Below are 14,399 nucleotides of genomic sequence, written 5' to 3' on the forward strand. Positions count from 1 at the left end.
CTTTACCGAAGTTTAGCTCGATCCGGAGGGCTAGAGAAAAGAAGAAAGACGAGAGTTAATTAATATGTGTACATATGAAAACAACGAATGCATCAATTAGATAGTTAGCACAAGCTTAACTAATATATATATATACCTGGCCGGACTCGGTTCGGTCACCGAAGCCGTCATCACGGTCTCCTTCTTGTACCTCCATTGGGTCACCGGAGCCATCATAATCATAGCCCTCTTCTTGTGCGATTATGTCCCCCAACATCGCTTCCTGACCATCGGTGTCGTCGAGAAACGACGCAACGACATCACTTCCTTGTGCGATTATGTCCCCCAACATCGCTTCTGTTGCTTCGTCTCGGGGGTGCTCCATAGTTTCTACAAATATTTACAACATGTCAATTATTATTCAAACATGATAGATGGATATATATTAGTGGCAAATGTAGAAGCTAATCACAATAAGGAATCATATTAGTGGTCTCCACGCTGCTTCTCTAGGGTTTGGAGTGGCCTCGACAATGCTTCAAGGGTTTGGGGTGGACTCGACACAATGCTTCAAGGGTTTGGGGTGGCCTCGACGACAACGCTCTTTTAACTTGGTAAATTTGGGTGGGCTCAAGAGAGTTTGTCGGGTAGGGGCGCGGCGGAAGGGGGTAGGAGACCAACATCGTTTTTTTCTAGGGTTTGGGTGTCCTCGAGAGTTCTGGTCGAGCGAGAGGGCCAGGGGGGTGCTCCCGTGGTATAAGTTATCACGGTCGAGAGGGTGACCCTCTGCCCTAGTTACCGACCCTCGACCCTCTAGCCTAGTTCACGATAAAAAAGAAAAAAAAAAGAGATTTCTTCTACTCCTCTATTCCTTCTTCTTCTCCTCTTTTTTTTCTTCTTCTTCCTCTTCTTATTTTTTTCCGACGTCCCCCCTCATGTAAATGCGGTGAAAACACTTTATGAAAATGCGGTGGTGGCCGAGCCGGGTGGTTTTCTTTTCCTTCTTCATTTTTTCCTTCGTTTTTTCTTATATGTTTGTTTTCGTTTTCACTCTACATTTTCATACATATGAAAAAAATAGAGTTTCTATACAAAAGTGCACAATTTTTATGAACAAATTACAACATCTAAATTAACTACACATACAAATAATCTATATAAACGAACATATTTTTATGAATAAATATAATTACACATCTGAAATTTTCCTAATCTTAATACTAAACTAAACTAAAATAATATATATATATATATGAACATACATAAATTGACAAAAAAATTACATAAATTGACAAAAAATATACATTTATGAAAAAAATTACTATGAACATGTACACACATATATACACATACAAACACATATACACAAAAAAATACAAAAAAATGCTATGAAAAATACAGGGCAGGGGCGGCGGCGCGGTGGCCGCGTACGACAGGGGCGGCGCGCGGCGGCCGCGCAGGGCAGGGGCGGCGGCGCAGCGGCCGCGCAGGACAGGGGCGCAGGGGTGCAGGACGGGAGGGGCGCGGGAGCAGGCTGTGCTCACAGGGGCGGCGGCGACGGCGAAGGCGAGTAGCCTGACGGCGTCGGTGGTGGCGGCGACGGTGGAGGCGAGCAGCCTGATGGCGTCGGTGGCGGCGGCGACGACAAGGTGGAGCAGGGTCGTCGGGCGGTGACGGCGACGAGGAGGAGCAGGGGGCGTCAGGGGAGAAGTGGGGGATTTGGTCGAAACTGCTAAGTGCTGCTTATATAGCAAAGCCTTTAGTCCCAGTTCGTGGCACAAACCGGGACTAATGCACTCCTTTAGTCCCGGTTGGTGCCATCAATCGGGACCAAAGGCCTCTTTTCAGCAGCCCAAAGGGCGGGAAGCAGAGGGCTTTGGTCCCGGTTGGTGGCACCAACCGGGACTAAAGGGTGGGCATTGGTACCGGTTGGTGCCACGAACTAGGACCAATGCACCCCCTTTAGTCTCGGTTGGTGCCACCAACCGGGACCAAAGGCCCCTGTGTTGCCCGCATCGCGGCCAAAGTTTAGTCCCACCTCGCTAGTTGAGAGGGGCTGATAACCCACAAGTGTAGAGGATCGCAACAGTTTTCGATAAGTAAGAGTGTTGAACCCAACGAGGAGCTAAAGGTAGAATAAATATCCCCTCAAGTTCTATCAACCACCGATACAACTCTACGCACACTTGACGTTCGCTTTACCTAGAACAAGTATGAAACTAGAAGTACTTTGTACATGTGAAAGGATAGGTTTGCAAGATAATAAAGAACATGTAAATATAAACTAGGGGCTGTTTAGATAAAGAAGTAATAAAGTAAATATAGCGAGTGTGGAAAAGTGGTGGTAGGATTTGTGGAATTGTCCCTAGGCAATTGACTATGTTACTAGACCGGTAATCACTATTGCAATTCTATTTGAGGGAGAGGCATAAGCTAAACATACTTTCTCTTCTTGGATCATATGCACTTATGATTGGAACTCTAGCAAGCATCCGCAACTACTAAAGATTCATTAAGGTAAACCCCAACCATAGCATTAAAGTATCAAGTCCTCTTTATCCCATACGCAACAACCTACTTACTCGGGTTTGTGTTTCAGTCACTCACACAACCCACTATAAGCAAATCATGAACGCATTGCAACACCCTACAGCGGTAATCCCTCACGCTTGTGCGACACAGAGGGCACCATAGGGCAGCACTAGTAATAAAACATGCACCTCAAACCAATCATAGCAATTCATCAATCACCGATAGGACAATAGAAATCTACTCAGACACCATAGGATGGCAACACATCATTGGAAAATAATATGAAGCATAAAGCACCATGTTCAAGTAGAGGGTAGAGCAGGTTGCGGGAGAGTGGACCACTGAATATAGAAGGGGGAAGGTGATGGAGATGTTGGTGAAGATGATGGCGGTGTTGGTGAAGATCGCGATGATGATGATGGCCCCCGGCAGTGCTCCGGCGCCACGGAAGCAAGGGGGAGAGAGCCCCCCCTTCTTCTTCTTCTTCCTTGACCTCCTCCCTAGATGGGAGAAGGGTTTCCCCTTTGGTCCTTGGCTCCCATGGCTTGGGAGGGGCGAGAGCCCCTCCGAGATTGGATCTATCTCTCTGTTTCTGCGTTCTCTGATTCTACCCCTTCACCGTTTCCTTTATATCTAGAGATCCGTAACTCCGATTGGGGTGAATCTTTCACCCAAATTTTTCTCATAAAATTAGCTTTCTTGCGGCAAAAGAAGAGCGTCAACCGCCTTACGGGTGGCCCCGAGAGTCCAAGGTGCGCCCAGGGGAGGCGCGCCCTCCTGTCTCGTGGCCACCTCGGACACTGTTTCGCGTTGATTCTTCCTCCTGAAAATCCCAAATATTCCAAAATAATTCTCCGTCCGTTTTTATCCCGTTTGGATTCCGTTTGATATTGCTTTTCTGCGAAACATAAAACATGCAACAGACAGGAACTGGCACTGGGCACTGGATCAATATGTTAGTCCCAAAACTATTATAAAAAGTTGCCAAAAGTATATGAAAGTTGAAGAATATTGGCATGGAACAATCAAAAATTATAGATACGACGGAGACGTATCAGGGGCACGCAGTAGTTTATAAGCCCTACTGTCGCACCCCTCTCGAGCTCCTCTCCACTACAGTCTTACGGGCCTACTTGCTACTGCTATGCCTGTTGGGCCTTCTGGGCCTACTGCGGACCTGAATCCTGGCCCATGGATGGGTTTCTAGTCGTATTCAGGCCGTGGTGGCCTAGTTGGTGGCAATTTTTTTATTTTTTTCCAGTTTTTTTGTTTTATTTTTGCTATTATTTATTTTGTTTTGTTTCTACTTACAACAAAATACTTATTTATTTTATTTTATTTTGTTTGTAATTAGTTATTAATTTTATTTTATGATAATTCTTTTTGTTATTAAAGTTTCTAACAAAAAAAGTTCTTTATGAAAATTCTTTTTGCTTTTAATGATTTTGAACAAAAAATACTTTGATAATTTTAGTTGCATCAATTTTATATAATTTTAGTTTCAATAATACTAGAGGTTGCTTATAATGTTTTGAACAAAAAATACTTTGATAATTTTAGTTTCATAAATTTTATTTATGTTATTAAACTTTATTTTCTTTATTTTATTTTGTTTCTACTTATCTATTTTATTAAAGTTTATATTATTTTGTTTAAAATTACTTATTTAATTTATTTTATTTTGTTTCTGACTTCATTTGTTATTTTTTTATGCATTTACTGATTATTTTGAGCTATAAGACCATGAAATTGAAAAGCATTTGAAATGAACTCTGAAAAGGTTCCAAGTTGGCATGGTATCATCATTTCACCCACATAGCATGTGCAAGAAAGTACAGAGGCTTACGGCAAAAACCGGATGCACTTCGTGTACAAAACAGACAATCTCCTTCGAAGTATCAGGGTTTCATATGGAAACTCGTCTCTTACAAAGGGATTTCATTTTTTTGAAATTATTTGAACTCCATAGTTTTTTTGTGTTCAAAATGCACCATTCAAAGCCACATCATCAATTTACAACCCTTTCCGACTTCATTTGTTATTTTTCATGCATTTACTGATTATTTTGAGCTATAAGACCATGAAATTGAAAATCATTTGAAATGAACTCTGAAAAGGTTCCAAGTTGGCATGGTATCATCATTTCACCCACATAGCATGTGCAAGAAAGTACAGAGGCTTACGGCAAAAACTGGATGCACTTCGTGTACAAAACAAACAATCTCCTTTGAAGTATCAGGGTTTCATACGGAAACTCGTCTGTTACAAAGGGAATTCATTTTTTGAACTTATTTGAACTCCATAGTTTTTCTGTGTTCAAAATGCACCATTCAAAGCCACATCATCAATTTACAACCCTTTCCGACTTCATTTGTTATTTTTCATGCATTTACTGATTATTTTGAGCTATAAGACCATGAAATTGAAAATCATTTGAAATGAACTCTGAAAAGGTTCCAAGTTGGCATGGTATCATCATTTCACCCACATCTCATGTGCAACAAAGTACAGAGGCCTACGGCAAAAACTGGATGCACTTCGTGTACAAAACAGATAATCTCCTTCGAAGTATTAGGGTTTCATACGGAAACTCGTCTCTTACAAAGGGATTTCACCCACATAGCATGTGCAACATATAGCTCTCCGGAGCATCTAACTAAACTATACATTGAAATTATGAAAAACATTTATATGCAAAAACAAATGCGATCTTAATCGCAACCAAGGTAACAACTGATCCAACTGCATAATGATACCAAGTCTCGGTATGAATGGCATATTTTCTAATCTTTCTAATCTTCAACCGCATTGCATCCATCTTGATCTTGTGATCATCGATGACATCCGCAACATGCAACTCCAATATCATCTTCTCCTCCTCAATTTTTCTTATTTTTTCCTTCAAGTAATTGTTTTCTTCTTCAACTAAATTTAACCTGTCGACAATAGGGTCGGTTGGAATTTCCGATTCAACCACCTCCTAGATAAATAAAATCTATGTCACGTTGGTCGGCATAATTGTCATAAACAATAAATGAACCAAATAGTTATCAAAAGATAACATATACCACATCCGAATCATAGAGAGGACGAGGGTCGACGGGGGCGGATACCAAAACCATCACATTGTATAATAACAAGAAATAATAAAAGTAAGAAAATTAGACAAGTATCTATCTGAAGTAAGAATATTTTTCTTTCAGAAAGAAGATAAGAACAAGAGGCTCACCACGGTGGTGCCGGCGACGAGATCGGAGCGGGCGATCGACGGCGGTGAAGATGGGGACAAGACGTGACGGACCGCTAAACCTAGACAAATCTCGGGGAAAATGGAGCTCGGAGGTCGAGTTTTGAGAGAAGAACGATTAACTAGCATGGCTTGGACATTTCATCGAACACCTCATGTGCATAGGAGGTGAGCTAGAGCACCCAAATGCCCTCCCCTCGCCGGCCAGAAAAAACAGAGTGATCTGCCACGGCGATGGGTATATATAGGCAACCTATTTGTCCTGGTTCGTGGCATGAACCAAGACTAAATCCCTCCCTTCTATACCGGTTCGTGGCACGAACCGGTACTAATGGTTGTGGGCCAGGAGCGCGGCCCATTGGTCCCGGTTCGTGCCTAGAACTGGGACAAATGGGTCTACACGAACCGGGACCAATGCACACGAGGCCCCGGCCGGCCCCCTGGGCTCATGAACCGGGTCTAATGCCCCCCATTGGTCCCGGTTCATGAAGAACTGGGACTAATGGGTTGGCCAGGCCCGAACCAAAGCCCTGTTTTCTACTAGTGTAAGTAGTGATATGGTAATAGCATAGACGCATATATCAACGCAAGGAACATAAAAGTGAAAGTGCTTCGTAATTCAGACGAACCATTCAAAATGTATCTTCAATATGAATTTTCATTACTAGAAAAGTGCAAAAAAAAGAACAGTGGGTGCATGTACACAATAACATGTGGAATACACACACTAACACGGGAAGTACATACATTATAGCATGGGAAGTAAACTTGCAAGTCAGAAGAAAATGCATGGAAACCTTTTAACATCATATCTAGTTTCAAAGATATTGACGAGGAACACATCGGTGAATATGGTTTGTAATTTGGATAAATTTTGTTAAGATATTTCAGTTTGTTATTAGAAAAATATAACGGTAGAGTACACCTCAGGCCGCAAAAATTATAAGCTCTCAGATTCCTTCTCTGCATATGCCCCATCCTAATCGCGCCGCGTGGAGAGCGAATAAGGGGTTTTCTTCCACTAACTTTGTGAACACGAACATTTTTCTAGTGATTGTGTAAGTGAATAGTGAGTTTTGTAAATTTATTTTGCATTCTTTTTAACCTTGCAAGATGTTAGCAAATATTTTTGCTATCCTAGAATACCTGATTTTTAGTGATGGATGAAGTCTCCAAGATACAACTTCGAACATTGTTTTTTTATAGGAATATGCTAGTGAAAACTATTATTTTGCACATAAATATGAACTAGTTTTCATGATAAATCAATCTAATGATACTACTACTACTAGTAGTACTATTTTTTTGACTCATCCCAATATTTTTATTTTTTTTGACAAATGGTGGATTTATTGTCTCAAAATGGAGCATCAACAGGATACAAACATAGAGCACACAACCAACACCAATACACATAACAAAACATGCCGGCAAATAGCAAAGTCATATAAGACCAAAGCTATGCATGGACGAGGAAAAAGGAAAAACTCAAAGCGATAAGATCCGCGATTGGCAAACTACTACAATGACAATATCCGCACCACCATCTCATGACACCATGTTAGAGTACGTAATGGGCCTAATGTTTGGTATAACAATTTGGTATCAGCGAGCTTCGGTTCGATCATGTCTTCACCGCCGCCAAGCCCGTCTCTTCTGCTGCCGGTCACCTCGTCGCCTCCGGCGACCACCACGACCGTCGCCTCGCTCCTGCCCCTATCGGGATCCTCCGTCGCGCCCGCCCTCGCCGTCCTCACCCTGGAGGAGGTGTTTTGGGTGCTGCGGGACCTAACCCAGGCGGTCCAGGAGATCCACCTTTTATTGGCTGGGTCCTACGGGCCACCCCCAGCTGCGCCGCCCACGGCTGCGCCACCCCCGCGCCGCCGCACTAGGTGGCCTTCACCGCGCTCGCCGGACCGCTGCAGCTGCCATCCATGGCCACCATCGTCCAGCCCTGGTTGCAATGGCAGTCGCCGCTCCTCGCGGCCTCCGCCGCGCCCCGCACTCCGCCGTAGCAGCCGCTGCAGCTACAGCAGCCACCACTGGTCAGCTCCGCCACCCAATATGGGATGCCCTACGACGGGACTGCGACGACTTTGTTCCCATCAGCACCGCCGCCATCCCAGGGCGTCCACATCCAGCAGATCAAGTCCCCGCCGCCGCCATCACCTCTTCCGTCTGGGATCGCTACCCGCCACGTGTCGGCGGCGGTGAGACTGCAGGCTACTGTGTGTGGCCTCCTAGCGCGTCGGCGTGTGCGGGAGATGCATGGTCTGCAGCTGCCGCTCCTCCAAGTTGCGCTTCGCTGCGCAAAGGACCTCGATCTCGTCCACTGCGTCGGGGATCTTGGGCATGCGGTTTCCCCCATGGGCCGTGGCCATGCTATTTTCCCCGTGGGCAGCGATCTCAAAGTGTGCGACATCGGCGGTTGGGGGGCGCACCCCTCCTCGACATTCTCCATCGCAAGCCCTCCACTCTTCCCCGTGCAGTGCAGACCAACAGCCATACACATGCACTCCTTTTGTCCAGGTTGTGTCCATGGGATCCAGGTGGTTGTACATATGCACGTCCAAAATAAAGCATCCCCGTCTATTTCAGGTCAAGAGTAATAACACAAGCCGAGATGTAAAATGCTTGTTTTTAGGTGTTAGATTTGTGTTGCGTCGAGTAATGTTTATAAGTTGGTTAGGTTGCAGCTTGAGGACAAGCTGCATGTCCAGGTGGGGTGTAGTGTTGGAGTACGTAATGGGCCTAATGGGCCCGTTAGTCTTAGGGTTAATTAGAGATATGAGTCGCTTGCTTAGGGGTAAAGTAAGCCTTGCTTGGGAGTCAAGTAAACCTCTGTATATAAAGAGAGGAGATGTATCAATCTAATCAAGCAAGAATTAACAAGGAAATCCCTTTCCTCTTGCCCGGCCGTGGGCAAAAGGCCCCCGGCCGGCCCTCTTGCGCCCTCCTTCTAGCAGCAAGCAAGGCTTACTTGAACCCTAAGCAACCCTTATCTCTAATTAACCCTAAGACTAACGGGACCATTAAGCCCATTACGTACTCTAACACTACACCCCGCCTGGACATGCAGCTTGTCCTCGAGTTACAGCCTAACCAACTTATAACCATGACTCGACACAACACAAACCTAACACCTAAAAATAAGCCTTTTACATCTCGGCTTGTTTTATTATTCTCAACCTGAAATGGACTGTGACGCTTTATTTTGGACCCCTTAACCAAAAGTGCACACCATCTGCATGTCGGACATGCACGTGTACAGCCACCTGGATCCCATGGACACCACCTGGACAAAAGGAGTGCATGTGTATGACCAACTAGAAGTGGTCGCAAGGGTGACCAGCAGAGGCGCCCTCACGGCGGCTGGTGGCGGAATGCAATGGTGCTAAGCGGTGCGCTGCTGTCGGTGACACCATGCCTTCTCCCTGCCGGACGGTTGTTGGTCTGCACCGCACAAGGAAGAGTGGAGGGCTTGCGATGGAGAATGACGAGGAGGAGTGCGCCCCCAACCGCCGATGTCGCAGACTTTGAGGTCGCCGCCCGCGGGGAAAACAGTAGGCCCGCCGCCCTTGGGGGAAACCGCATGCCCAAGATCCCCAACCCAGCGGATGAGATCGAGGTCCTCTACGCAGCAAAGGGCAACATGGAGGAGCGGAACCTGTAGACCACGCATCTACCGCACACGCTGACACGTGGCAGGTAGCGATCCAAGAAGGAAGCCACGCGCGTAGCCTGCAGCCTCACCGCCACGGACACGTGGCAGGTAGCGATCCAAGAAGGAAGCGATGACGGTGACGGCGGGGAATGGACTTGGTGGAGCGGGACTCCAGCCGACACGGTCGATACGGGACCGGAGCTGACCGGCGGTGGCTGCTGCGGTGGCGCACCGGGCAGCGGCAGCGGCTGCTGCGGCAGAGCACTAGGCGCGGCGGAGGCTACCAGGAGTGGCAGCTGCCACGGCAGCCAGGGGTGGGCGATGGTGGCGATGGATGGCAGCTGCAGTGGCCCGACAAGCGCGGCAAAGGCCGCCTAGTGCGGCGGCAGCCACGGCGGTGCGGGGGCGGCGATGGGCGCTGGAGGCGCGGCGGGAGCCGGCGTCGGCCACTGTGGGGCGGCGGCAGCAGCTGCAGCATCCCAGCGATCGCCGCGGAGGCCCCTGGATGCGGCGAGTACCACGGTAGGGCCGGCGGCCCGATGGCGACGGTCGGCGGCAGGGGCGGCGGCGGCCCGTAGGGGCTGGCCAGGTACAGCCGGATCCCCAGGACGGCTGTGACGAGGTCGTTGAGGACCCCGGTGATCTCCTCCGGGGTGTAGGCGGCGGCCGGTGGTGCGGTGGCGGCGCCGGAGGATGCGACCAGCGGCGCGGACGGGGAGGGCAGCGGCACGGTGGTGACGGTTGGCAGCGGAAGCGATGCGGTGGGCGGCGGCGAAGACATGATCGGAGCTGAGCTCTCTGATACCAAAATTTTATGGTGCTGCTAGAAGGAGGGCGCGAGAGAGCCGGCCGGGGGCCTTTTTGCCCACGGCCGGGCAAGAGGGAAGGGATTTCCTTCTTAATTCTTGCTTCATTGGATTGATACATCTCCTCTTTTTATATAGAGAGGTTTACTTGACTCCCAAGCAAGGCTTACTTGACCCCTAACCAAGCGACCCTTATCTCTAATTAACCCTAAGACTAACGGGTCCATTAGGCCCATTACGTACTCTAACACTACACCCCACCTGGGCATGGTACTCTAGCAGCACCATCTCATGACACCACCAAGATCCGCGATTGGCAGCGAGTTTCTTCAATAGCAACGCCTTCAAGAATGATCAACGCTCGAGCACCACGCCACCACCATCACCGGTTCCAACCATCTAAGGTAAGAACCTAGGTTTTCACCCTAAAAAATCAGTCTGAGCATATCTGAGCAATGCCCTCAACAAGATAACGACATAAAAGTGTCGACATTGCCATGTATATAACCAACACGGGTTAGACCTAGGCATTCACCCCGGAACTCAAGACCAACATCACTTGTCCATTGATAGTCGTATTTAGAAAAGTTCAACTGCAAATATAAGTTTAGCACACTATAGTTGGTGTGCATGATCTTGGAAGCATTTTTTTCATCCACATTGATATTAAAATGTACTTTGATAATCATAACTATTATAATATTGTAGATGAATAGAGTTTATCACGATGTAGTTTTTGTGCATGGCCATCACCAAAACAAAAAAGATACGGCGACATGAGAGTCACACACAGAAAGAGAGCAAGAGAGGTCAAACTTCAAATTTTATTTGTTTATGAGGTTTCCACAGTAATCATGGTTCCTGTCCTAATTTAAGAGCTGAACACATAAAAATATCACATATACACAACTGGAAGTGAAATTTATAAGCACGTATATGAATTTCACTCGATTCTGATCTTCTGGTGATCATCTGAAAAACTGGTATATGTGAATACACAGTGCAATAGTCAAACAATATTATTATGTACGGTCACAGACATGTGAAAAAGAAGGTATATATGTGTATGTTATCACAAAAATTTGTGAAAATAACATCTAAAACTAACATTAGTTTCATGTAGAATTAACCGTATCCACCATTTTGTTTTCCAAATTTATGTGGTATCGTTGCACACTTAAAAAAAAGGCTCATCCAGCGGTCAATTCTACCATATATCCACCATTTATAAACGTTAAAAGATACGGAGTACATCAGGGCTTCCTTGTGTTAGTAATTCCTTTCAACGAGCTTGAATTGACTACTTCCAGCAGAGAAGAAATCTGCTGCATGCGAACCAGGCACTGCCATTAACAGATCTCAGAAACACACGTGACCCAATCAGCTGTCTCCAAGGAGATCCTGGTCACAGCCACTCCTAGCCACAAGTACACAACAACACTATTTCCTGGCTCTCGATGCGCCAAGTGTTCAGAGAGAGCAACATATCTCTCCGGTACCAATGGCGTCAAAGCTCAAGATTTCTCTTTCTATCCATGTTGATCTTGTCAGCTTATACACCATATCGATCCCCTATGCCAGCTCGCTACCTTAAGTAGCCACCTCCCCCTCTCCTATCAAGCCATCCTCACACTCCCGCCTTTCTTTGAGAACCCCTACAGCAGACACTTTTCTTAGCTCTACAATGGCGGCAACCACCACATCCCTCTCCTCCTCGACCTTTGCCGGCAAGGCGGTGAAGAATGTACCATCGTCAGCTCTCTTCGACGAGGCCCGCATGACCATGCGCAAAACTGCAGCGAAGGCTAAGCAGGTTTCCTCTGGCAGCCCATGGTATGGTGGTGACCGGGTGCTCTACCTCGGCCCACTCTCTGGTGAGCCCCCGAACTACCTGACCGGTGAGTTCCCCGGTGACTACGGATGGGACACCGCTAGGCTTTCAGCTGACCCGAGACCTTCGCCAAGAACCGGGAGCTCGAAGTGATCCACTGTCGTTGGGCCATGCTCGAAGCACTTGGTTGTGTCTTCCCGGAGTTGCTGGCCCGCAATGGTGTGAAGTTCGTTGAGGCCATTTGGTTTAAGGCCGGCTCCCAGATCTTTAGGGAGGGTGGTCTTGACTATCTTGGTAACCCCAGCCTCGTCCACGCGCAAAGCATCCTAGCTATTTGGGCATGCCAGGTTGTGCTCATGGGTGCCGTTGAGGGGTACCGCATGGCCGGCGGCCCGCTTGGCGAGATCGTCGATCCACTATACCCGGGCGGCAGCTTCGACCCTCTTGGCCTAGCTGACGACCCTGAGGCATTTTCCGAGCTCAAGGTGAAGGAGATCAAGAATGGTCGTCTTGCCATGTTCTCAATGTTTGGCTTCTTTGTCCAAGCTATAGTCACGGGCAAGGGCCCTCTTGAGAACCTTGCTGACCACATCGCCGACCCTGTCGACAACAATGCATGGGCAGTCGCCACCAACTTTGTCCCCGGCAAGTAAGGTGTCTTGGGACTATACTCGCCTAAGGCCTGTTGTCTTGTGGTCTGAGTTGTACTATCATGATGTAAATTATGAAAATTTTATGCAAAAGCATTGTTAGATTTGTCCACCTTCCATGTCGCAGCTTGCACCGATTTAACTGTTTTTTAGGATCACAATCACAATAACAGGAGCAAATAAACACTTTCCGGTGGGCTTAATTAACTATTACCGTATTGTGCCTAGACGAGTGGCAACTTATATAATCACGTGTGCAGGTGAATTTGTGGGGCCCGAGTGCAGCGAAGCTTTATGTTTCGTGTATATTCTGCCGGCCTTCCATCAAGCCAACCATGAGAAATGATCTAAATCCATCCCACTCAATTGCAAGGCCATGATTTTGTTTAATTTCTTATTTTCCAACCAAACAGAGTGTGTCCAATTATACTGCAGCAGTGATTTTTCAGATATCTCTACATTTTTACTTTCTGATTTGGACAATTTAGAGACATATATAGACATTGATCTAGTAATCAAGAATGACAAACCCTCTCGCCACATATTCGTGTTCGGCTTCTAAGTGCACAGGGGTCATCATTCTCACGGGCTATAACATCGTTAGATTTGTCCATTGCATAAGTGCCTCCGTGCTACTACCTAAAATTTATCAAACCTAACATAAAGCGACCACCATTGTTAGTAACTCCTAAGATGAATGCAAGTAGGTCTAGTATATGAATCCAAATTAATCCCGGTCTCCTGACAGCTAGAACAACATTGTGTCCTACACGATCATCCCCTGTATCCCATGTCGCAATCACCACCCTCTCGGCTGATGCCTCGCTGCCCCTAAACTAAGGCTATTCTGTCTGCAAATGTCAATCAACTAAGAACTACCAAACTTCTAGACATTTTTATACTGGTCCAGTGCTTGAACCAATCTTTTCTATTCTTACCCAATTTCACCACACAACTAATATTTATCATTTTCACCTGATACATGACCTAAATAATAGCCCAACATTGGAGAGTGGCGTTTTGGCTCCTAGGTGCATATGCACCCATTGTCGAAATCCAAATTCCGAGAAGTTGAAAAATTCGAAACAAAAATCCCGCGTGTATATACGGACATTTTATGTGCGTTCACAAGGTTTCGGTGAAAAACGACGTTTTTTGTGGCTTGTGTAAAAAAGACAATTTCTGATGCTTCATTCTAACTATTCACGAGGCATTTCTTTATACGTCGTTTTTCACTGAAACCTTGTGAACGAACATAAAATGTCCGGATATACACGCGGGATTTTTGTTTCGAATTTTTTAACTTCTCGGAATTTGGATTTCGACAATGGGTGCATATGCACCTAGGAGCCAAAGGCAATTACCGCCAACATTGTACCATCAACAAGATTGTATCTACCCCAACTAATTGCCCTCCCCCAACCCAACCACTCCAGATGAAGCCTTCACCCTCCCCTCTCCCCATATATTTCAAGCAACCACTCCTTTCTTTCACAAAAAGAACTCCCGAAAGCGACCACATCCCAAAGCCATGTGGTTCGGTTCACGACCGGGCGTTGATCATGTGGTTCGGTTCACGACCAGATAACTGAAGTGGGAACAAAATATCACTATGGGGAAATCGTCAATTTAGTCAGGGATGGGGGTGCGAAAAGGCAGTCGCCGATGCTAATATTGCAGTGGATGACAA

General features: G+C 46.5%; 1 pseudogene; it reads left to right on the plus strand.

Moving 5' to 3' along the window:
- The first annotated feature begins 11,836 nt into the window (after positions 1–11,836).
- LOC123136077 (chlorophyll a-b binding protein of LHCII type 1-like) lies at positions 11,837–12,821 on the plus strand (annotated as a pseudogene).
- The last annotated feature ends 1,578 nt before the right edge of the window (positions 12,822–14,399 follow it).

The sequence above is a fragment of the Triticum aestivum genome, chromosome 6B (genome assembly GCF_018294505.1).
Source record: "Triticum aestivum cultivar Chinese Spring chromosome 6B, IWGSC CS RefSeq v2.1, whole genome shotgun sequence".
Classification (NCBI taxonomy): Eukaryota; Viridiplantae; Streptophyta; class Magnoliopsida; order Poales; family Poaceae; genus Triticum; species Triticum aestivum.